Below are 22,223 nucleotides of genomic sequence, written 5' to 3' on the forward strand. Positions count from 1 at the left end.
AGGCCATTGAATACCCTCATTTATGACCAAACCTCATCCATTTTCCTATAAATTGAGCACTCATCTAAGTGAGCAGGGGCTAGACTTTGAGAATTTGTAAGGAGATATTATTGGTGTGACGTTTGAGATTGTAAGCAAGTATTTTTATTCTATTAGAGTTTTGTGCTTTTGATGCGATGTTGGTTGGAACCGAAACTGGAGGAGTGAGATTGGATTGGACTTCATGGTTGTAACTCTTCCTTCTACTTAATAAAGTTTTTTACACCTTTTCTCATATTCTAGTCTTTATGTACGATGATTATATGTGTAAATTATTTCGATTCCATTTGCTTATAGTATATAGATCTTTTGCATTGATTGGTTTTTTTCCTTCATTTATGATTGCAGGTACTTGCCGAGCAGATTAAGTTCGAGAAGGAGCGATGGAAGCCATACAAAGGAGACAAAGGGAAAGTGAAAGATAACAGGTAGGTCACTTGCCTTATTTATCTTCTATAGAAAAGGGTTAAGCACTTTAAATATGTTTTTTTAGGTGTAGCTACCCACCTAGGGAAATTATATTTATCCATAGATGCAAAATTCCACATAAAAATTCCACATCCCATTGCAACTCCGCAAGAACATCATGCATTGGTACCTCGTGTGTTGATGTATATTTAGGTAGTTAATTCTACCATAATGTCTCCTCTACAAGAACGCATGCATCTCGACATCATCATAACTATCATCGCATCCTGTTGTCGTATGATCCTCCTATCTGTCTCACCTCATGGTCTTCTCATCACTTTAACAGGTCGCATTACCCTGAGCAGATGACAATGAACACGCCCTTCATTCTAAGATCAAAAATATGGTGGGGAGGGGAAGGTTGATGGTATTCTATCTCCATCTTCATTTTTCTCCAACATCTCAATCCAAGTACCCACATCCTCTTCTTCTAACCTTTGCATGTATGCCTCTTAGTCCCCCTTTCATTGGTTTTCTCATTTCGCTTCCTTGCATTCTTCCATTTCCTCTAGACTTTTTGTCAAGTTCAGAACACTATCAGATAATTCTCTTATGACTTCCAGATGCTCCATGATTTTTCCCTCCATTCGGTTCAACCTATCACAAACTTCTTTGTTTTATTGATCCTTCTCCAGACTCATCAGTGTTATCTTATACTTAGATTTCGTGGTTGTCATGTTTGGAATGCTCAATGGTGCATCCTCCCTTCCATCATATATGTACAAATTCTTCAAATGTGGCACCATCGTCGATTAAAAATGCTTCATGAATTCTATCCCTAAAACTACTTCATAATCATCTATATGTACAATCGTGAAGTCAAATTTTCATAACCGTTCACCAATCTTCACTTCTACATCCTCTATCACTCCAATCACTTGGTCTAGTGGAGATTTCACTACTTTGAGATGAGCTTGAGTTGGAAAAAATTTCAACACAACTTTCGTTGCTGCCTCTTCTCTCATAAAGTTATGGGTTGTACTACTATCTGCAATGGGAAGAAATGTGCCCTGCCAATTCTTCATTTCAACATACTCCAACTTTTTCCTATCAAGATCGCATTTTGGGACAACCTCCATCACTGCTGCAACACACAAAATTTGCATCAACCCGAATGATGATTCCTCTTTCTTCTTTCCATCTAACTATGTAATGGCTATAAGCCTCGATCTTGAATGACAATTCTTCACCATATGGTCACCCCCTCACAACCAACACTTCAAAGGTTTCTTTGCCTTCAATTTACCACCTTCCTTTGCTTCATCTTCCTTTGAATCTTTCTCTCTCAGTTTATCAGGTTTCTTCTTCTTGTCTTCTACCCTCTATTCATTATGGTCTACCATCCTATCAACCACAACAAATGCCTCCTCAAGAGTTTTGATCTTATGTTGCTTCACCTCATTTAGTTCCCAAGGTTTCAATCCAATGGTGAAGTTGAAAACCTTGTCTTTCTCTACCATATCGGGTAGATCCAAGATTACAATTGCAAATTCCCATTGATAAGCTTGCAGACTTCCATATTTCTTGATGTACTTAATCTTCATACATGCATCTCATGTCTCATTATGTGGTTTGAAATGAGCCAACAACGCTTCCTTAATTTATTTCCAAGTCGAGATGTCTTCAGCATCGCCATGGGCATCTGATCCAATCTTCACCTTCACCACATCTTGGCATCCTTCATAAGGAATTATTTAGGAATATTCACCTTGGCCTCTTCATATGAAAGATCCAACCATTCAAGGTATCTCTCCATATCCCACAAAAAAATTCTAAGTGTTTTCACACTTCTCATTGCATCATATGAATCTTATTCCTTAATCTTGATGAGGGTGGCTTCGCCAATCGAACCTTGCCCAACTACTTTCTTCAAAATCACAATCTCTTTTAGAGCTTCAGAAAGGCTCTTCTGCAATTTTGCATTCTCTTCCATGCCTTGGTCCCTCACAGCTTCAAGTCCCTTAAATTCATTCACAAATTGATCATATCTCCATTATAGATAATTGTATTTCATCTTAAGGTCTGCATGACTTTCTCCTTGCTAGGTAAACTTCTCTCTAATTTCAACATTCTTTGCCTCAAGCACATCCATTTTCATGTTCATCTCATCCGTTTGATCCAATAACTTGTTCATGAAAACTACCTTGGTGTTCATGCTGGATTCACCTATTACATGTGGTTCGTCACCATTGTTCACCATCTATTTTCTTTGTGAACATGTCGTGACCATAAACTATCCTTCATTCAACTTGGCCCTGACTTTGTTTCCTTCATTTCCAAACTTCGCTCTTCAATCTATCACACATGTCGCACTACGACTAATCATTTAACTACTTACAACAATCATGTCCAATCTGTTCAGCTCAACCCTAACCTTGATTTGCCTCTCTCACTACCAAAATCACCTTTAAATTAGCTCGGTCCTATCTCAACCAAACTTTGATACCAATTGTCACATGATGTAATTTCACTTTTAGAATTACTCTTTCCTGGACTATGCCTATTCCAACACTAAGTGAATTTTAAGTTTAAGTGTTCCTTCTTCAATTATTCAATGTGTAGCAGAAATTTAATTACTTCTTTTAAAAATCAACACTTATATAAATGTTTGATAACTATGTGTGATAACCAAACAAAAATAAAAATGTAGAATAGTGTGACATCGTACATAACACAAATTTATTATGGCAGGGGCCAACTCCCCAAAAGAATTCGCCCCAACTGTTATAATGCTTCAAAAAATATAATACAAGTATATTTTACAAGTTACAAAGGCATGGCAGTTTCCTGGTTTCACCAACAACTCGTCCATTACATTTTTCCTTAGTCATATAGCCTTTCCTATAATTTTGTGTAACACCCCTCTGTTATATGTAACACTTTGTTGTTATCATGCTGGACCTAAGCTAAGACTGAGTTATAACAGAAAATCTATGTTGGAGGTTTAAAAATGAGAGTGAATATTTTATTACCAATTAAATAAAGAAAATGTAAAACCAGACATCAAGAGATGAGATTCTTGCCAAATGAAATCCCATTGGTGAATGGGAATATATAATTCTTTCATGATAAGACTTCTAGATCAAATTATAAGTAATATTAATGGATGGGAGATAAATATCCATTAAGTTACTTAGCTGGAGAAATATGCTAAGTTTAAGAAAAACATAAAAGCCTTGCGGGAGAGAAAGGCAAGCTTTTATGAGGAAAAGCCTCATAGGAGAGAAATGTGAGCTTTACTGGAAAAAGCCTAGGAAAATGGATAAAAAGATCCATAAAGGCAGGACACCGCTAAAGGAAACAATATCATGATAGAGGGTATTAAATACCCATTGAAGTGATCAACAAGAGGCAGTTGATCCATGTCAAGAACTCTCAGCTCGGGGGTGAACCGGAGGAAGTCAGTTCGAGGATGGGTGGCAGTGCTCAATTTTCCAAGTGGCGGTTCTTTCAGCTAATATCGTTTGATTCAATTGCACATGGTGTTCTGTATGTGGCTCCTTACTATTTATGTTCTTGAATCTTTAAGTATTATGGGTATAGTTTCATGTGTTATATTTTTTATAAGATGACTGAATACATATGCATGTGACAACTATTGGATATAAATGTAATCGAAGTTAAATTTCATGATGGGAGCATAGTAGGTGGTTAATGATATTGGGTCGAGGAGTTATGTGACAAATGGTACCGGAGCTCTAATTTTAAATATTGAGGCATAAGGTTCACCCCACATCTATAAGATATGAATGAATTGTAGGTCCTAGACTAGGTCCTACACAAATAAGAGGTTTCAATGAATGGTTTAGTTATAAATTGCTATAAGAAAAGTATTCGAGAATCCATAAAGGTTGAAATTAAATCTTAAAATGATTTATTGGAGGAGGAATTTGAAGCAATACACACACACACACACACACACACACATATATTAAATTGATTACTTGAAATCAATGGTAATTTCGAATTGAGGTTGTTTGAAATTATGGATTTTGAAATAGCAAAAGGTTGATATTTTAATGAGGAGTGAAATCTCCTATATTGCTTGTGAACCATGTAACTAATTGTGTTTCCAATTGCTTAAAGGGATCACTTAAAAATAGAAGTAGTTTGAAACCCTGATTCAAATCACAAGATATTGAGGAAAGAAGGGTAGAATTAGTTTCTAAGTTTACATGCCTATATGGAGGTTTTCAAGAAATATTTATATATATTTTGATGAAAATTTTATTCTTATAGTTGCTAAAGATGTTGGTAGCTGTAAATAAGGCATATGGCTGATTTGAATGACGTATGCAACATCATGTCATTGGTGCAATTGTATTCACTTCGAATAAATAGTAAATTCTAAGAATGCCTTCACTCAGATCATAGTCAATGTCTTATGAGGAAGATACTATCATTGAAAATAATTCATTATTGACAAACCTAAACAGATAGGTAGAAATCTAAGTTAGCGCTAGAGAGAGCATGCAATGTTTTTTTGGATAAATACACCTTATGAATAAAGTGTAAGTCAAAGTCTAAATGTGAAAACAAAATGACTTAGGTGGTTGAGCCTCGGGCGACGGAGTAGGGGAACTATGATGGATCCCTCAGCTGGTGGTCGACATTGGAACCCGTGGCATTCACCTCGCTTAACATGTGTAGGAATTTTGTAATGATAATTTGAATCGCGAGCACCTACAAGGCAAAGTCCGTAAAATAAAATGAGGAGCAACACCCAAGGGATTATTTTTGGCTGCAAAGGTTATTGTGAAATAAGTCAATATCTCACACATAGTGGTTAGCTAAGTGGTGGAACCTTCATAGCATGTTTCCATGTGAAATATACAACTCCTAATAAAATTCATGCAAGCTTTTGGCCACAAAATTGCCAACATACATTAATGTTTATTTATCGACGAAAGTTAATATAGCTATCTGCTCATATCAATAAATGTAATAAATATTGAACTTTCCCTAGGTAGGTACGTTACCTAGCACTGTTCAAATTAGGTTTCATTTTAATCCCAATAGTTCCATTGGGTAACGCATTCTATGCAGTCATCTAGAACCACCACGGTAGCCTAGTTGTGCAACCCACCTACATTTTTTTGTATTAAACATGAACTACATAGGTAGTGCCCTCGTGGGCTCGTCCCTTCACTTGTCCCTTGCTATGTTGGCATTGAAAAAATAGCTGGGTTTGACCATTGATGGAATGAGGTATAAAGCGTGGTTAAGATTTTAAATTAGGCTTGGGAAGTAGTGACACTTCATGCACTGGTTGAGAGAGTGATGCTTTCTTAATTGTCTTAGAATCAGATTCTTGCTTATGCAGCTCATGATTTTTGTAAACAAATCCCACACCTTTGAGATTTAAGGCACTCCCAATTATGGCAGCTATAGAAGCATGTTATATAGATTTAAATCAACAACACCGTTCCCGTTTACTTGATGGAGAAATACCTGGAGTATTGTTGGTTTCCTTTTTGATCCGTAGTGTCAATATTTCTACTTATCCATTGATCTAGAGGAATTTGATTATTGATCGAGTTGTAAATAATTACCATACCCATTCCAGAAATAACTAAATGGTTGCAGAATCTTCTAGGGCTGCATTCAGTTGGATAGTTCTTATCCTTACATGTGCGTGGATAGCACTTATCGTTATAGATTTTTAGTTCTTGGTATACATACTCCAAGCCATCTTGTTACAGAAAAAAATACGCATCATGTCACATCAACCTCTCTGGAATGTTGATGAGCAGATAATGCAATTGGAGTCTACTAAAGAGTGAAAACTACCCTATGCTATAACTTCAGCCGGTTGACCCATTGTTTCACAACCCTTACACTACGGTGTAAATTCGGAAAAGGGTGGCTGCATGGTTTAGGATTAGTTACTTCTTGGAATGAGGATGATTTTGAGCATAGCTTCCTTGTAGATAAACTGGTACACCATGATCACGTAAGGCTAGCATAACTCATAACCTAGGTTGATAAACCATTAGTGATATTTTGAGAGACCTTAGTTGATGAGAAAGGCTTGCCAACCCATCAGCCTAAAATCAGAAGTGTTATGGTGTCCAAAAGTTTCCTTCTGACAAAAACATGTTGCTTTTACTTCATTTTGAGATGGTTGAAGCACAATTTTTAGTTTGTTTTTTGGTTAGAATTGGTAAAATCCATGTTTGCAGAGTGCAGTGCCAAAAAGAGGGATAGTTTTGTTTATTTACAATGAAAATGTGCCATGGATACTAAGTAAGGTGGTGTGGATGTAATGGGAGCCATTGGTTTTGAATTCCCATAGTTCTGCACTCCCAGGCTTCCTATTCGTATATGCACACGTAAGAATATTACCAATCCCAATTTTTACTGCAAATAATATGCCAAGTGGTGCATCAGTACGCTAGAATGTTAGAAGGATGAATTTGTTCAACTTGGACATACGTGGTAATTTTCTTTTTTTGGGCAAGACTCTCTCAGAGGTTATTCATGTCCAGGTTCATGATTATTTCTTTGCATTATAAACATTCATATATATATATAGATATATATATGCCATAACTAATGGCAAATACCTATCGGTAGATTATGTGCATCGTTATTCACTTATTGATGAGAAATGCATTGCACATAATTTATTTTGTACACATCAATGTTTGGGAAACATAAAAACATGTATAACCTCATTGACATATATGCCACAGTTTGTTGCAATACCTAATTGCAATTTATTTGATTACCACGATATTATTTTCAGATTGTTATGCAAAATTATTTTAAGTAGTCATTACGTAAAAACAAGATTAAATGATGTGTTAGCACCTAAATCTGCCTTAGGCTGAAGGAAGGAAAAAATTAGCTTTCCCACAAACCTCGCTCAGTCTGGTAGCTAGCCCTACAAGAGCAGGAGAGGGCTCTCTATGAGTCACACTTAGTGAATATATAATCGAAAACGGTCTGAGATGACTTACAATGCAATTTTTACCTTAGGCTAGTAAGTGAATAGGGATTCTGGAAACAATTTTATGAATGACCGAGCTTCTAGGATGTTATGGGACCGATGCTCAACAAAGAACAGAGAATTTAATTCAAAGGCACAAATTATTCCACGAGGCAAGGTAGGCGGGAAATGTAACAATTTAGTTTGAGGTACCATGGCATGAATAGATTGCTGAAGAAAGTGAAAAGGGCATAATGACATGAATCCTTTTCAACAGAAGAATAACACTGAACATGAAATTTTCCCACAGGGCAGAGAAATAAAATTGAATTCTACCTAATCTCATTTAGAAAATTTCACTAGAAATGAACATGAATTGAATTATGAAACATAACGAAATACATATGAAAACATAAGAGACACATTTGCTACACTCACAACCACAAGAATTTCATGAAACAGAGCCGATGACTTTCATTAATTCTCTGTCAAAAATACACAGCGGAGAAACAAAGTTTCTTTCCCACAGTCTCTAGAAGTTACAAGCCAACCAACCATTTGCAAATAACTTGCATACAATATATAGAATGTGTGAGGAAGAGATAGAATGCCCAGGGGTTGGGAATTTACTCGAATCATTACAAAATGGAGATGGAGAGCCAACCATCAGCTATAGGTGCAGCGTTGCAAACATGACATTTGGCTTGGGGTGACCGTTTGCCTTCCTTCGCCACTTGGATAGAAGCCAATCTACAAAAAAATCTCTTTAAATGCCGCCTTTTGTGCTAAAAAACTGAACTGTAGATGAGCGGTCCCACTTGGAGAAGTCGTGAACCAAAATTTCGCGAAACAGAAACAAATTGGCAATTTTTTCCTCTGTGCGCCGCACCATTTTTTCTGTGCATTATGCTACTTTGGGACCTATCCTGGGGCACTTGTAGGTGTCCAAAATGTACCCAAGTGGGCTTTCTAGAAATCCTGTCCTGTCTATTTTCTAACCCAACTGGAATTATCAAATATGGTGCTCATTTTCCCCTCCAAATCTCCATTCTCCCAAGACCGCTTTCTGTGTGTCAAAAAAGTGGTAGAGAGGCCATTTTTGGTTGTTTTTTGACCTTTAGAAGACCCAGATCTTGCCCAAATCTCTTGCCCAGACACCAGTAGTCATAAGTTTCCATGATGAATCCAAATCTGCAAGCCATTTCTCAATTGGAGCCCTAGAATTTTAGCATCGCGCCAGTGGCGCGGTGCATAGGGAGAAAATCCTTGTCTTTTACCCAAAAAATTACCAAGTGACCAAAATTTCCCTAAATTTTTTGAAATTTTGACTGGAGGATCTCTATGGGGTGCTATGATGGGCCAAGGAAGCCTCAGCCAAGATTTTAAGCCGATCTTGCTCTTTTTCCCATTTCGCCCTTCTTGTCGCTTTCCTCAATTTTGCTTTCAAGTTCCTTATTCGGGCTTGTGCACTGATGTTCCGCACCCTGTAACGAAAAGTCGTGTGTCTCAGTAGAGTGAGGTCTTGGTCGGCTTTGTCTAGCAGCCTCCCCAATGGCATGTTCCTAATCTCGAGATAGGCCTCTCGATCTTCATTGATCGCCTGCGCCAGTGATGTGGGTTGAACTCTTCTCCTTCGAGCAGCTTGGCGATGCTCACGAATGTTTTGAAGCTCCATAATCGTCTGTTGGTCCTCAAGCTACTTGTTTCACTACTCCACGTATTTCATTTTCCACTTGGCCCTTTCTAAATCAATGGAAAAGTCTTCAATCTCTGATTGCTTCTCCCGGATGATCTCTATAAGCTTTGTATTTGTTGGTTCTGCATCTGTCTCATCATCCTAGAGGAGAACAAACTTGGTCTCTCACTCACATGATGGCCCTTCCTCCTGCTCTGGCTCCTTACCCTTGCCCTTCTCCTGTGATGCTGATGTCGGAAGCGAGGCCCCTTCCACCCCGGGTGGAGATAACACTCGCTTTGCTGTTGCAAATAAGTGTCTATTGCCTTTCTGATAGGTGATGTATACTGCCATAGTGGCAGTCTCATGTAGCTCATACTGATGAGATGGGCCCCCTACCTCATGCTCTGCCTTTGAAACCACCTGTGGGGCGTTGAAGAAGTCATGGGAGATGAAGTCCTCCCAATAAATACCCTGCAATCCCAACTGATGGTCCACCAAAATCTGGATAAGGGCAAAGTGATATACACTGTTGAGCTGCTGTCGAGGGGTCTTGTGCTGCATGAAATTTATCATCCTCTCTATGTTCCCGGAGATGAAAAATGGGAAGTTCATCAGCCGTACCCTGGTAAAGTGCATGAGCAATCTGATGTGATAGGCATAAAGGCAAGAAAACCTTCCCTCACAACTGAAGTACTTCATGAGCGGTGCATACTCGTCTTTCAGAAATCTGAATGGAAAAACTCTCGTGAGGTGGCTCAAATAGCTATCTTTGATGTAAGGCTCATAATGATGGCTCTCTACCTTCTTCTTCTTGTGCCACCGCTCTCCAATGTTTGGTATGCCTGTTGCCAATGATATGGATTCGAGTGTCAATGTGAAAGTGACCCCAGCCAAGATAGACTATCCTCCATGTAGGTGAAGCACAAAAATACAGGCCAACTCATGATGAACTATGACATTTTTTACCCTCTGACAAAATTCAAAACATGCCAAGTGCTGGAAACAAGACATAGCAAGAGGGCATGCCTGCAACTCGATGAGGGTGTTTGGCTCATCTCTAAGATGTCTGCGACTCCGGTGATGTCTCCTTTGGGCCCTTTCTCCTGAAGTTGTGTCACTATGGGTCTCCTCCTCATATTCTGATGAAACTTTGGATGCCATTTTTTCTGTTTGTACCCTGAGTTTTATGCTGCCCTTGAATTCCAATGAAGTTGGTAGTTGCTCTGAAAATCTCTTGATTTGGTAGCCTTCACCAAAATTTTGGGTGGTTTGGCAACGTCTCTTGGCCCCTGGTCTTTATGCGTCGCGCGCACTTCCTAGTGCGTCGTGCACTTTGTTTGCGCCGCGCCTGTGTAATCCTTCAACGGCAAGCTGGATGTGTGTGCATCGTGCCCGGTGAGTGCGCTGCGCCCCTGGGTATGTGCGCCGTACCTTCCAAAACCTGCTTCTGCTCACTCAAACTCTCCAACCTCACACTCACACCTTTGCAATGCCTTCTCCAAGTCTTGCAAGAGCACAATTCCTTTGATTTAGGCAAAAAAAAGTATATATAGGCATGGAAGAGATGCGTTTAATTTTTTCTTCCTTGAAAACCCATTTTTCTAATTTTTTGTTTTTCACTTTTTCATTGACTTTAGAACACACTGATTTTCACTTTCCCTTTGACATTTTGGCTCAAAACATGAAATTTTCAGCACATCTTTGCAGGGACTATATGACAGAGCAGTTGACCATGTAAATCATAACTACATCTAAAAAATCAACATGTGATCTTTTGGAAAATTTTGTCATAAATGACCTTCTTTGAATTTTCTTCAAAATAGAGTTTTGAAGAAGAGTCGAAGTCTATCCACGTGGCAATGAAGCTCTCTGAACCATAGCTGTGTAATGGCCTCCCTCTGGCCTGCATGGCTTTACTGGACATGTTTCAAAGACCAAATTGATGAATTCCTAAACCTAAACATAAAAATGACTTTGTCCTGTAAAGGACCAGACCTTGACTATCATGAACTTCGGTGATTATGGACAAAAGACCTGAGCCAACATGAGCTAGACATGAGGGAAATGATTAGCATAACTTTCTCCATCAGATCATCGCATGCACCTAGCGAAATTCAGCTGAGTGAATGGAGTGGGACAGCTAAAATTGAAATGCACAAAGAGTTTTGATCTCTGATATAGGGCTGACCAGACGGACTCTAACATTGGCTCAAATGGGGGATGGTAGCTCGTTGGAGGTGCCAAGAATAACAGATCTCTGGAGGAGCTAGACAGTGCCTTTCGTCCATTGGGCTACGGATTCATCATCTCGATAAACAACACAGGACTCTGACTTATTTATGAAATTGAAATGACTAAGAAGTTGGCTCTACTTGACATTGAAATAACTCAAAAACTAACTTTACAGAATGAAACCAAACTGAAATAAAAATGGTATTGCAATGATAGTGGAAGCAATGTTAATAGATCAGTAGTGATACCGCTTGAGCAGCTGACCATTGATCGGCCCTCCAGGACAATCTTCCCTGTTCATTTCCTTCAGAAGAAAGGCATTCTGACCCCGATATGCTGCAATCTTGAAAGGACCTTTCCAAAGATTTTTGAACTTTCCATGCTTTCATTTCTCTTCATTCCTTGCATCCCATTTCAGCACCACATCATCCAACTGAAATTTGTCTACTTTTGCTTTTCTGTCATAGATTTTCTTTATGTTCTCCTGCAACTTGGATGTGTTCTTGAAAACTTCTTCTCTTGTTTGCTATAAGTGGATCATTTGATTCAGCCTTGTCTGCATGGGATCTTCTTCACTGCCGGCCTCCTGAAGAAGTCTGACCACCGGGGCAACAAGAGAGGTGGGGAATATTGTGTCAACTCCATAAAGAAACTCAAATGGTGACATACCAATAGACTTTTTCTGACTGATCCGATCTGCCCAAAATGCATGGACCAACCTCTTATTCCAGCTCTTTTTATTTATTTCCAGCAGCTTCTTGATGATGTTAACCAATGATTTATTCGAAGATTCCGCGAATTCATTGCCTTGCGGATGATAGGCAGTTGAATGACCCAAAATTATGTGATATTTATGACAAAATTCTACCATCATTTTCGATTTGAAAGCTTCTGCATTATTAATTTGTTTGGACAACTAAAGCGAGACAAGATGTTATTTTTGAGAAATGAAATGATTACCGTGTTCGTGGCTTGTCTGGTAGGGCTGCCTTAATCCATTTTGTGAAATAGTTTGTTGCTGTAAGGATCCATCTATGCTATCTGGAAGAGGCGGGATGAATTTCCCCAATGAAATCCAACCCTTGCTGCTAGATGGGAGCGCTCACTTCAATAAGCTTAAGTGGCAAAGGTTGTAATTTCTGTTTTCCTTCGAAAATCTGACATTTATGATAGTGCTTGACCATCTTATGCACATCAGCAAACAAAGTAGGCCAGTAGTACCCTGCTCTCAAATTTTTTTTCGATGTTGACTTCCAAAAAAGATGACCACCACACTCTCCTTCGTGGAAATTCTCCATGACTTTCTTTGCCTCCTCTTCCACCAAACAATTTAACAAAATGCCACTGGGATCTTTCCAATACAGTGCAGAATTCAAAATGAAAAACTTGGCAGCCTTCAATTTGAGTGTTCTCGCCTTGTTTCTAGTCATGCTGGGTGGTGGTGATAGATTTTTCAGCACATATATTATACCTGAATACCATGGGGACAAAGCAAACATTTCATATACCTAAATTTATGTCCCTTCCTCATTCTCATCGGACATGGCAGTGATCAGATTTATGTCCAAGGCATGCAAGTTTGATTCGGCCATTAGCTTCGCCAACCCCTGTCCTTTAACCAACTTTGTAGGATTTATTTCCACATCATATTCCAACAAGGCTGCAATCCATTTGCCTCTTCTCCCTTCTGAATCGGTCTGCACTAAAACATCTTTTACAACAGTATTAGGAACATAGGCCATAATGTGATAATGTAGGATATATACTCGGAAATCCTTCAATGCCTTCACCAATGCCAGGGCTTGCTTCTCAATGATGTTGTATTTTAAAGCTGCATCCCTTATAGCCCTCCTGAAGAATGCAACGGGTCTTTCATGATCATGTCTCTTCTGCAATAATACCGCTGCGATAGTGTGCTCAGAAGCAAATGAAAACAATATGAAATCCTGAGTGTAGTCTGGGCCGACTAGAACTGAAGCTGAAGCAAGGGCCAATTTGACCAAGTTGAAAGATTTTACAGCCTCCTCTATCCATTTCACCTGGCTGTCCTTCTTAAGCATGTTGGTCATTTCTCTTAAGTGTTCTGCAAGATTAGGCACAAAGCGATGCAGAAAATTCATTTTACCATTGAATGATTGTATCTCCTTTTTGTTCCTAGGTAGATCGATTTGCTGAATTGCTTGCACACGTGCTGGGTCTATACAAATGCCATCCTTTGAAATGATGTGCCCAAGTAATTTTTCTTCCTCCATGGTGAACAAGCTCTTCTTAGGATTCAGTGATAGACCATATTTCCTACACTTTTGAAAGACAATTTTTAGGTGATGCATGTGCTCTTCATCAGATTTGGAAAATACCGTCAAATCATCCAGGTACACCACCAAAAACACATCCTTCTCATTTGCAAAAGCCAAGTCCATTGCTCGGTGAAATGTGGCACCTGCATTCTTTAAACCAAAGGGAATTTTGGCGTAGTGAAAGGTTCCCCATGGAGTGGTGAATGATGTCTTGTCTCTATCATCTTCATGGACAAAAATTTGGTTATATCTGGAATAACCATCAAGCAGTGACATACAAGGTGCCCCCACTACTCGCTGAAATATATGGTCCATCTTGGGCAGTGGATAGTTGTCCTTCAATGAGACTTTATTTAGATTTCTGAAATCAATGCATAGGCGGATCTCACCGGTCTTCTTGCATACAGGCACTAAGTTAGATATCCAATCTGAAAATCTGATGGGTACAATGATACCTGACTTGTACAACCTGTTTACCTCCTTTTCAATAGATGGTAGCAACTTTGGATTTATCCTTCTCAACTTCTATCTAAATGGTTTTTGATTAGGCTTGATGGGTATTGTGTGCTAAATAATATTGGTATCTTAGGTCTTTAAATCAGAATAATCCCAAGCAAACACATCTGCAAATGAAGCCATCAAACTGATGTATTTTTCCTTGATATTTGGTGGTAATGCTTTGAAAAATTTCACCAACTTTGGATTGGCAGCTGTACTGATGTTGACTTCTTCTACACCCTTCTCTATCGGCTGCAATGTTGGCTTGTAGGCTACATCATCCAGATCGAAAAGTTCCTCTAGAGGTATCAGGCCTTTGGGAATGATGTTATTCTTCAGCTGCAATATGTCCATTTGATTGATCTACACTTCATCTGTACCATTCCATTTGCCCTAATCGTTTTCTATATCAATTGAGGTTTCTTTGAACTTGCCTTTGTTTAGCAGAAAATCCTTAATCTCCTCATCATCTTGAAATACTTGCCAATATCACTGATTGTCTGGAATGGTTGGACGATGCTTGACATGGATTTCAAATTTATTGCTGGAGTTCATGGGGATCTTAAAGCTACTCGCTACCTTGGCAAGAGCATCAGCAATACTATTTTGTATACGAGGCACACATGTCGAGGTGTATTCTGAAAATAAATTCAAGATGTCTGAAACTACATTACGATAGGCCCACATCCTAGGATGTTTTGCTTGATACTCACCTCTGACCTGTTTTATTACCAACTCGGAGTCGCCATATACTGAAATCCTTTTTGCATTCAGCTTTCTAAGAATCTTCAGGCCAGAAATCAGAGCTTCATACTCAGCTTCATTGTTTGAACATTCAAAGGCCAGCTTGTAATAGCAAACCCTCAAGCTACTAGGCACTTTATTTGAGACGGAGAACGGTCTGCGCACCCAAATTCCAATTCCAGCGCCATCATTCCCTACTGCTCCATCGAAATCCATGGTCCACAAGCCTTCTTCCTCCTCTTGTAAGTGCTGGAAATCTGTTTGTCGTGCCTTGTCTGCTTGCTGTCCATTATTTTCAGCTGATTGCCCAACATTTTCCTGCTTTTCTTGTCTTTCTTTCTTAAAAATTTCTCTGAAATTTTCTGTTATTTCTGGAATGTCATCTGCTTCTACTATCTGACTATCTATCTCATTTAAACTATCTGAAAACAAAACAAAAGACTCTAAATCTGTATGTACATAGTTAATAGGATGATTTATAGGTTTCTCCTTGGTTATGATCATATATTTCATTTTTTGTTCCCGATATAACTTCCTCATTTGTCCAAACACTAGGATTGTTGCATAGGAGAAATCCAGCTGTAGTGTCCCTTTCAATTTCGCTACCCAAGACCTGGAAAGAAGCATGCCAAACCTTGGAGGAATATCTGCTACCACCACATCCATCAATACATTTTTTTAGGAAGCTGATCCAAACTCACAACTAAGTCTTTGATGAGTCCTATACACCTTACTCTGTTGGAATCGAATGAATAGAGATCATGATATTGTCAGGTGATGTCCAGGCCAAGCTTATCCATGATAGTCTTGGGCATGAGATTGTGAGAAGCTTCGGAATCGAACATGGCATTGTGTAACACAAAATCATGCAATCGTAAACTGATATAGAAGGGTGGCACATCGCTATCAGGAGACTCACCATTCGATGCTGGTCCAAAAATCATTTCAGGCTGATCATCTTCTACATTTACCATGTCGGACATTGGGTCCAAATTCAACATTTTAGAAATCTGTCCTCTATAACTGTTGTTCTTCATTATTTCAGTCAAGGGAATGGATACCTTTAACTTAGAAATTTCGTTCTCTAGGTTAACAACGGGAGTCTTTTCTACCTCTTTGACTGGGATCTCTTTCCTTTCCTTTTCTTTTGATGTGGCTGGTTGGTGTGATTGTTCTGTTGATTTTGATTTGCTGCTCTCTAGAACAACCGCCTCCTTTCCCTTTCTTTGTGTAGTTGATGAATCATTTTTTGTTGTTTCACCCTCCTTCTTTTTTTGAATTGGTTTGGCTGGCACATCTTTGTTTCTAAGTGAATATCGCTGTTGTTGTGCGGACAAAGCATTCATATATCCCCTTTGATATTCTTCTGATTCTTCTTCCAACACAATGTTGCTAGCTAGAATAAAATCAGTGTCTTGGTGTGCAGCTGAATTCACTGCACATTATTTCTCTTCTATAATGTAAGTAGGCAGCTCATCTAGATTAAAGAGATGGTTTTCTTCACCTATTACATTCCCGTCCTCATCTGACTCTGGTCCATGCACAAAATTCTGTTGCAAAGGTGTTTGTATCAGCTGTTGTACTGTCTGCTCTTAAGTTCGATGATCTCTTTGTCTTATTCTATATTGTGGCTGCTGCTGGCCACGAAAGTTAGAATTCCTAACTTGTGGCTCTGGCTTGTCAAGTTTTACCCTTTCAATCATCTGCTCTACCTTTTTGAGAAGTTGATCCATTGAAGAAGATTCTTCTTTCACAGTGGCTTTCTTCTCTGCTTTCGCTCTAGCTCTTTTAGATAGCAGATTTGCTTCAATGGTGACCGCAATTTTCTGCATGTCTTCCATTGTGGCCGGTTCTCTCTCTCTTAATTGGTACACCATGTCAGCATCAAAACCATCTGGAAACTTCATCATTGCTAGTACCACAGGTGGCTTTAGATGATCTGGAATTTCGTTATAAACTGCATTAAATCTAACACAATAGTCTTGGACACCAGTAGTCATAATTTTCCATGATGAATCCAAATATACAAGCCATTTCTCAATTGGAGCCCTAGAATTTTAGCATCGCGCCAGTCGCGCGGCGCACAGGGAGAAAATCCCTGTTTTTTACCAAAAAATTTACCAAGTGACCAAAATTTCCCAAATTTTTTTGAAATTTGGGCTGGAGGATCTCTATGGGGTGCTATGATGGGCCAAGGAAGCCTCAGCCAAGATTTGAAGTCGATCTTGCTCTTTTGCCCATTTTTCCCTTCTTGTTGCTTTCCTCAATTTTGCTTTCAAGTTCCTTATTTAGGCCTGTGCACTCATGTTCCGCACCCTGTAACGAAAAGTCATGTGTCTCAGTAGAGTAAGGTCCTGGTCGGCTTTGTCCAGCAGCCTCTCCAAATTCATGTTCCTGATCTCGAGATTGGCCTCTCGATCTTCATTGGTAGCCTGCTCCAGTGATGTGGACTGAACTCTTCTCCTTTGAGTAGCTTGGTGATGCTCACGAATGTTTTGAAGCTACATAATTATCTCTTGGTCCTCAAGTTGCTTGTTTCTCTGCTCCAGGTATTTCATGTTCCACTTTTCCCTTTCTAAATCAATGGACAAGTCTTCAATCTATGATTGATGCTCCCGGATGATCTCTATAAGCTCTGCATTTGTTGGTTCTGCATCTGTCTCATCATACTAGAGGAGAAAAAACTCGGTCTCTCGCTCACATGATGGCCCTTCCTCCTGCATTGGCTCCTTACCCTTTGCCCTTCTCTTGTGATGTTGATGTCATAAGTGAGGCCCCTTCCACCCCGGGTGGAGATAACACTCGCTTTGCTACTACAAATAAGGGTCTACTTCCTTTCTGATAGGTGATGTATACTGGCATAGTGGCGGTCTCATGTAGCTCATAGTGGCCTCTAAAACCACCTGTGGAGCATTGAAGAAGTCATGGGAGATGAAGTCCTCTCAAGCAATAACTTGCAATCCCAATTGATGGTCCACCAAAATCCCGATAAGGGCAAAGTGATATACACTGTTGAGTTGCTATCGAGGGGTCTTGTGCTGCATGAAATTTCTCATCCTCTATATGTTCCCGCAGATGAAAAATGGGAGGTTCATCATCCACACCCTGGTAAAGTACATGAGCAACCTGATGTGATAGGCATAAAGGCGAGAAAACCTCCCCTCACAACTGAAGTACTTCATGATCAATTTCATGAGCGGTGCATACTCATCTTTCAGAAATCTAAATGGAAAAACTCTCATGAGGTGGCTCAAACAGCTGTCTTTGATGTAAGGCTCATAATGATGCCTCTCTACCTTCTTCTTCTTGTGCCACTGCTCTCCAATGTTTGGTATGCTTGTTGCCAATGATATGGATTCAGGTGTCAATGTGAAAATGACCCCAGCCAAGATAGACTGTCCTCCATGTAGGTGAAGCGCAAAAATATGGGCCAACTCATGATGAACTCTGACATTTGCTACCCTCTGACAAAATTCAAAACATGCCAAGTGCTGGAAACAAGACATAGCAAGAGGGCATGCCTGCAACTTGATGAGGGTGTTTGGCTCATCTCTAAGATGTCTACGACTCCGGTGATGTCTCCTTTGGGCCATTTCTCCTTAATCTGTGTCACTATCGGTCTCCTCCTCATATTCTGATGAAACTTTGGATGCCATTTTTTCTGTTTGTACCCTGAGTTTTATGCTACCCTTGAATTCCAATGAAGCTGGTAGCTGCTCTGAAAATCTCTTGATTTGATAGCCTTCACCAAAATTTTGGGTGGTTTGGCAATGTTTCTTGGCCCCTGGTCTGTATGCGCCACGCTCTTTGTATGCCCCGCGCCTATGTAATCCTTCAACAGCGGGTTGCGCGCTTGTGTGTCGTGCCCGGTGAGTGTGCCGCGCCCTTGGGGATGTGCGCCGTGCCTTCCAAAACCTGCTTCCGCTCACTCAAACTCTCCAACCTCACACTCACACCTTTGCAATGCCTTCTCCAAGACTTGCAAGATCACAATGCCTTTGATTTGGCCAAAAACAAGTATATATAGGCTTGGAAGAGATAGGTTTAATTTTTTCTTCCTTGAAAACCCATTTTTCTAATGTTGTGTTTTGCACTTTTTCATTGACTTTAGAACACACTAATTTTCACTTTCCCTTTGACATTTTGGCTCAAAAGATGAAATTTTCAGCACATCTTTGCAGGGACTGTATGATAGAGCACTTGGCCATGTAAATCGTAACTTCATCTGAAAAGTCAACTGGTGATTGTTTGGAAAATTTTGTCATAACGAAGTCTATCCAAGTGACAATGAAGCTCTTTGAACCATAGCTATGTAATGGCCTCCCTCTGGCCTGCATGGCATTATTGGACATGTTTCAAAGACCAAATTGATGAATTCCTAGACCCAAACATAAAAATGACTTTGTCTTGTAAAGGACCAGACCTTGACTGTCATGAACTTCGGTGATTATGGACAAAAGACTTGAGCCAACATGAGCTAGACATGAGGGAAAATGATTAGCATAACTTTCTCCGTCAGATCATGGCATGCCCCTAGCGAAATGCAGCTGAGTGAATGGAGCGGGACACCTAAAATTGAAATGCAAAAAGAGTTTTGATCTCTGACGAAGGGCTGACCATATTGACTCTAACATGACGTATGGGCACTTTGTGTATAAACTAACTACATATAAGTGTGTGTATAGTTTTATATGAGTTGTTTTTTTTATGCATAAAGCATCTCATAAGTATATGCATACTTTCTCCTTGGAATTAATAATTTACATTATGCTTGGAGGATGTATGTTATCCTTCATGTTGCATACGATGAGTGGATATGGTCCCAAGGTCATGATGTGATTACATGCATGTGTTTACATGGCATGCATGTATGGCTAATTTGTGTGGTTATAATGAGCTACATTTGTATGCTTACATGCATATTACCATGATTTAAAAATTAATTTAAGATACTTGAGCTTGATGGTTATACTCGAGGTTGGTAAATGAACAAGTTGGATTTAATCATTGCACTTTAACTTGAATTTCTCAAGTCTAAGTTCCATGGTGGATAGATATAGTTTCATTTTGGGGAGGAGAGACATGGAAAAGTTATATGGGAACAAATAATTATGAAATGTGGTTAAATAACATAAAACCTTGCAGTGTTTGGTGGAGTAGATAGTAATGTAAAGAAATAACAAACAGTTAACATGTTGATTATTTTTTAATAAGTAGAAATGGTTAACCATCAACTGGTTACTTTTTTATTGTGCATACCTATTGAGTGATGTGAAGATTAAATTTCTATTTCATTATATATTGTGGAATTTTTCCCAAAACTTAAGCTATTGTTGAATGTTCTTGTGAGGGCACAAAGAATCTATACCAATTTTAAGATACTTACACATGATATATCTAGCTTTAGATGTTCATAGTCAAGGTTGATGACTGAACAAATTTGTAATAATGGTAAGATATGATTATTGAAAGTTTGGATGATGAGTTTTAGTGGTGTGGTCATCATGGCTTGTAAATATGAATGCAATGGTTGAAGGGAGTAATGGTGGATAAGGAAAGTTTGAATTCTATGTTTACTGCATGCTAATAGATCTCTCCTTCCATATTGTCATCAAATTACTTTGCTCATATTAAAATTAAATTATGAATTGTATGATTGTGATGCAAAGAAATAGCTGAATAAAATGCAAACTAATGTCGATAAAGATAGTCCATCCAAGGGCATAGATTAAGGGAATGAGGTTTATACTTATAAAGATCTTGGGAAAGGATGAAACGTAAAAGGAAGAAATGTTGAACTCTTATGAGGTAATTGGAAAATAAGAATACATAAAATGACAAGTGCTCTTTCCATAGATCATGGCCAACATGAGGAAAAAACAACAATAAAAGTATATAGATGGAATATATATAGATCATACGAAAGAATTTCATGACATTATATCAATATTAGAAGAATGATGGTTAATTAATTAGTTTCCAACCTAGAATAGATTCTGAAGATTTTATGTTCATGAAATTCCCATGAAATATCACTAGGCTCATGAAAGATAGGTCTATGTACATGGTATGAGACTACGTATTGTTATTCTTTATACTTGTATTTAAATTTAATATTTTTGTTGATTGATGCATCTACATGTAATGATGCAATCCATTTTGGAATGTGGTTTTGCCTCTGGTTGAGCAATTTAATTCACCTTATTGGGAAAATGCTCCAAATATACACTATTGGAGGGAACTAAACCTTACCAGGTTATTATTCAGATATTCAGTAGAAACATGCATATTTAATTATACATGCATAGTTTGGAACCCGTAGGTTTATTTTGAGTAAAGCAATATCTAAATAATTGTAACTAAGATAGAGAAGAGGTAGAAATTATAATCCAATCTAGACGAAACTAGGGTCAGAGTTTTGAAGTGAATGCATAAATGCAATAAAACTCACTATATGCATGTTAGAGGAGACACCATACATTAATAAACTACGACTCTAATAAGAAGGTTAAGGGGATTGACACCAAAAGTACATCTAGTGTAAATACATGATGGGAATGTAAAAGAAACTCCTAATTCTTCTTGATTAATTGTAGTATGATTGTATTAAATACTTCAATTTCACTCAATGTGTCAATTATTATAACTCAAAGTATGCAACCTCAAAATCCACAACCTTGATGTGCATATAAATTCAGATATAGATGGGGTTCCTTCCAGTAGAATTATTGTAGATCTTACAAATTTAATTCTTGTGGGAAGTGACAAGATGAAAATGATCTATGTGCTTATAACTTATATGAACAAAGTATACTTGCATAATAGATATGGTGGTTCTTGATGCATTAGAGAAATTTAGAAAAGCCTAATGACTAGCAGGAATTGTACACTAGATTCAGAACATGACTTGTCCAAATTAATAAACAAATTTTTGGTAAACCAAAAGATTTTGAATTAGTACAATGTATGATGGTATAAGGATCTTATGCTAGTAGTAAAATAATACATGCACCAAGTAAGGTGTGACATATAAAAATTTCTAGGTGATGAAAAGAGAGGATAACAAACCATGCAACAGCTCATTGTTAAATCAATAGGATCCTTCAACCATATTGATGGAAAAGTGGTATTGGTAATTGATATTGTTGTGTAAAAAAATAATTGGTTTCAATAAAATGATATCTAGCAATATATCCAAATAAATTGATAATCGTATAATCTGAGATGCATATTTTGTACCACTATTTCCTATCAAGCAATATGGGAGAAGTCTACCTGTCAGATTTCATGAATAATGTTGTCTCGGTTTGAATATGACAATATAACAATTATTTCA

The sequence above is a fragment of the Pinus tabuliformis genome, chromosome 6, assembly GCF_031772625.1.
Source record: "Pinus tabuliformis cultivar Carrire ecotype Pingquan chromosome 6, CPIR1, whole genome shotgun sequence".
Classification (NCBI taxonomy): Eukaryota; Viridiplantae; Streptophyta; class Pinopsida; order Pinales; family Pinaceae; genus Pinus; species Pinus tabuliformis.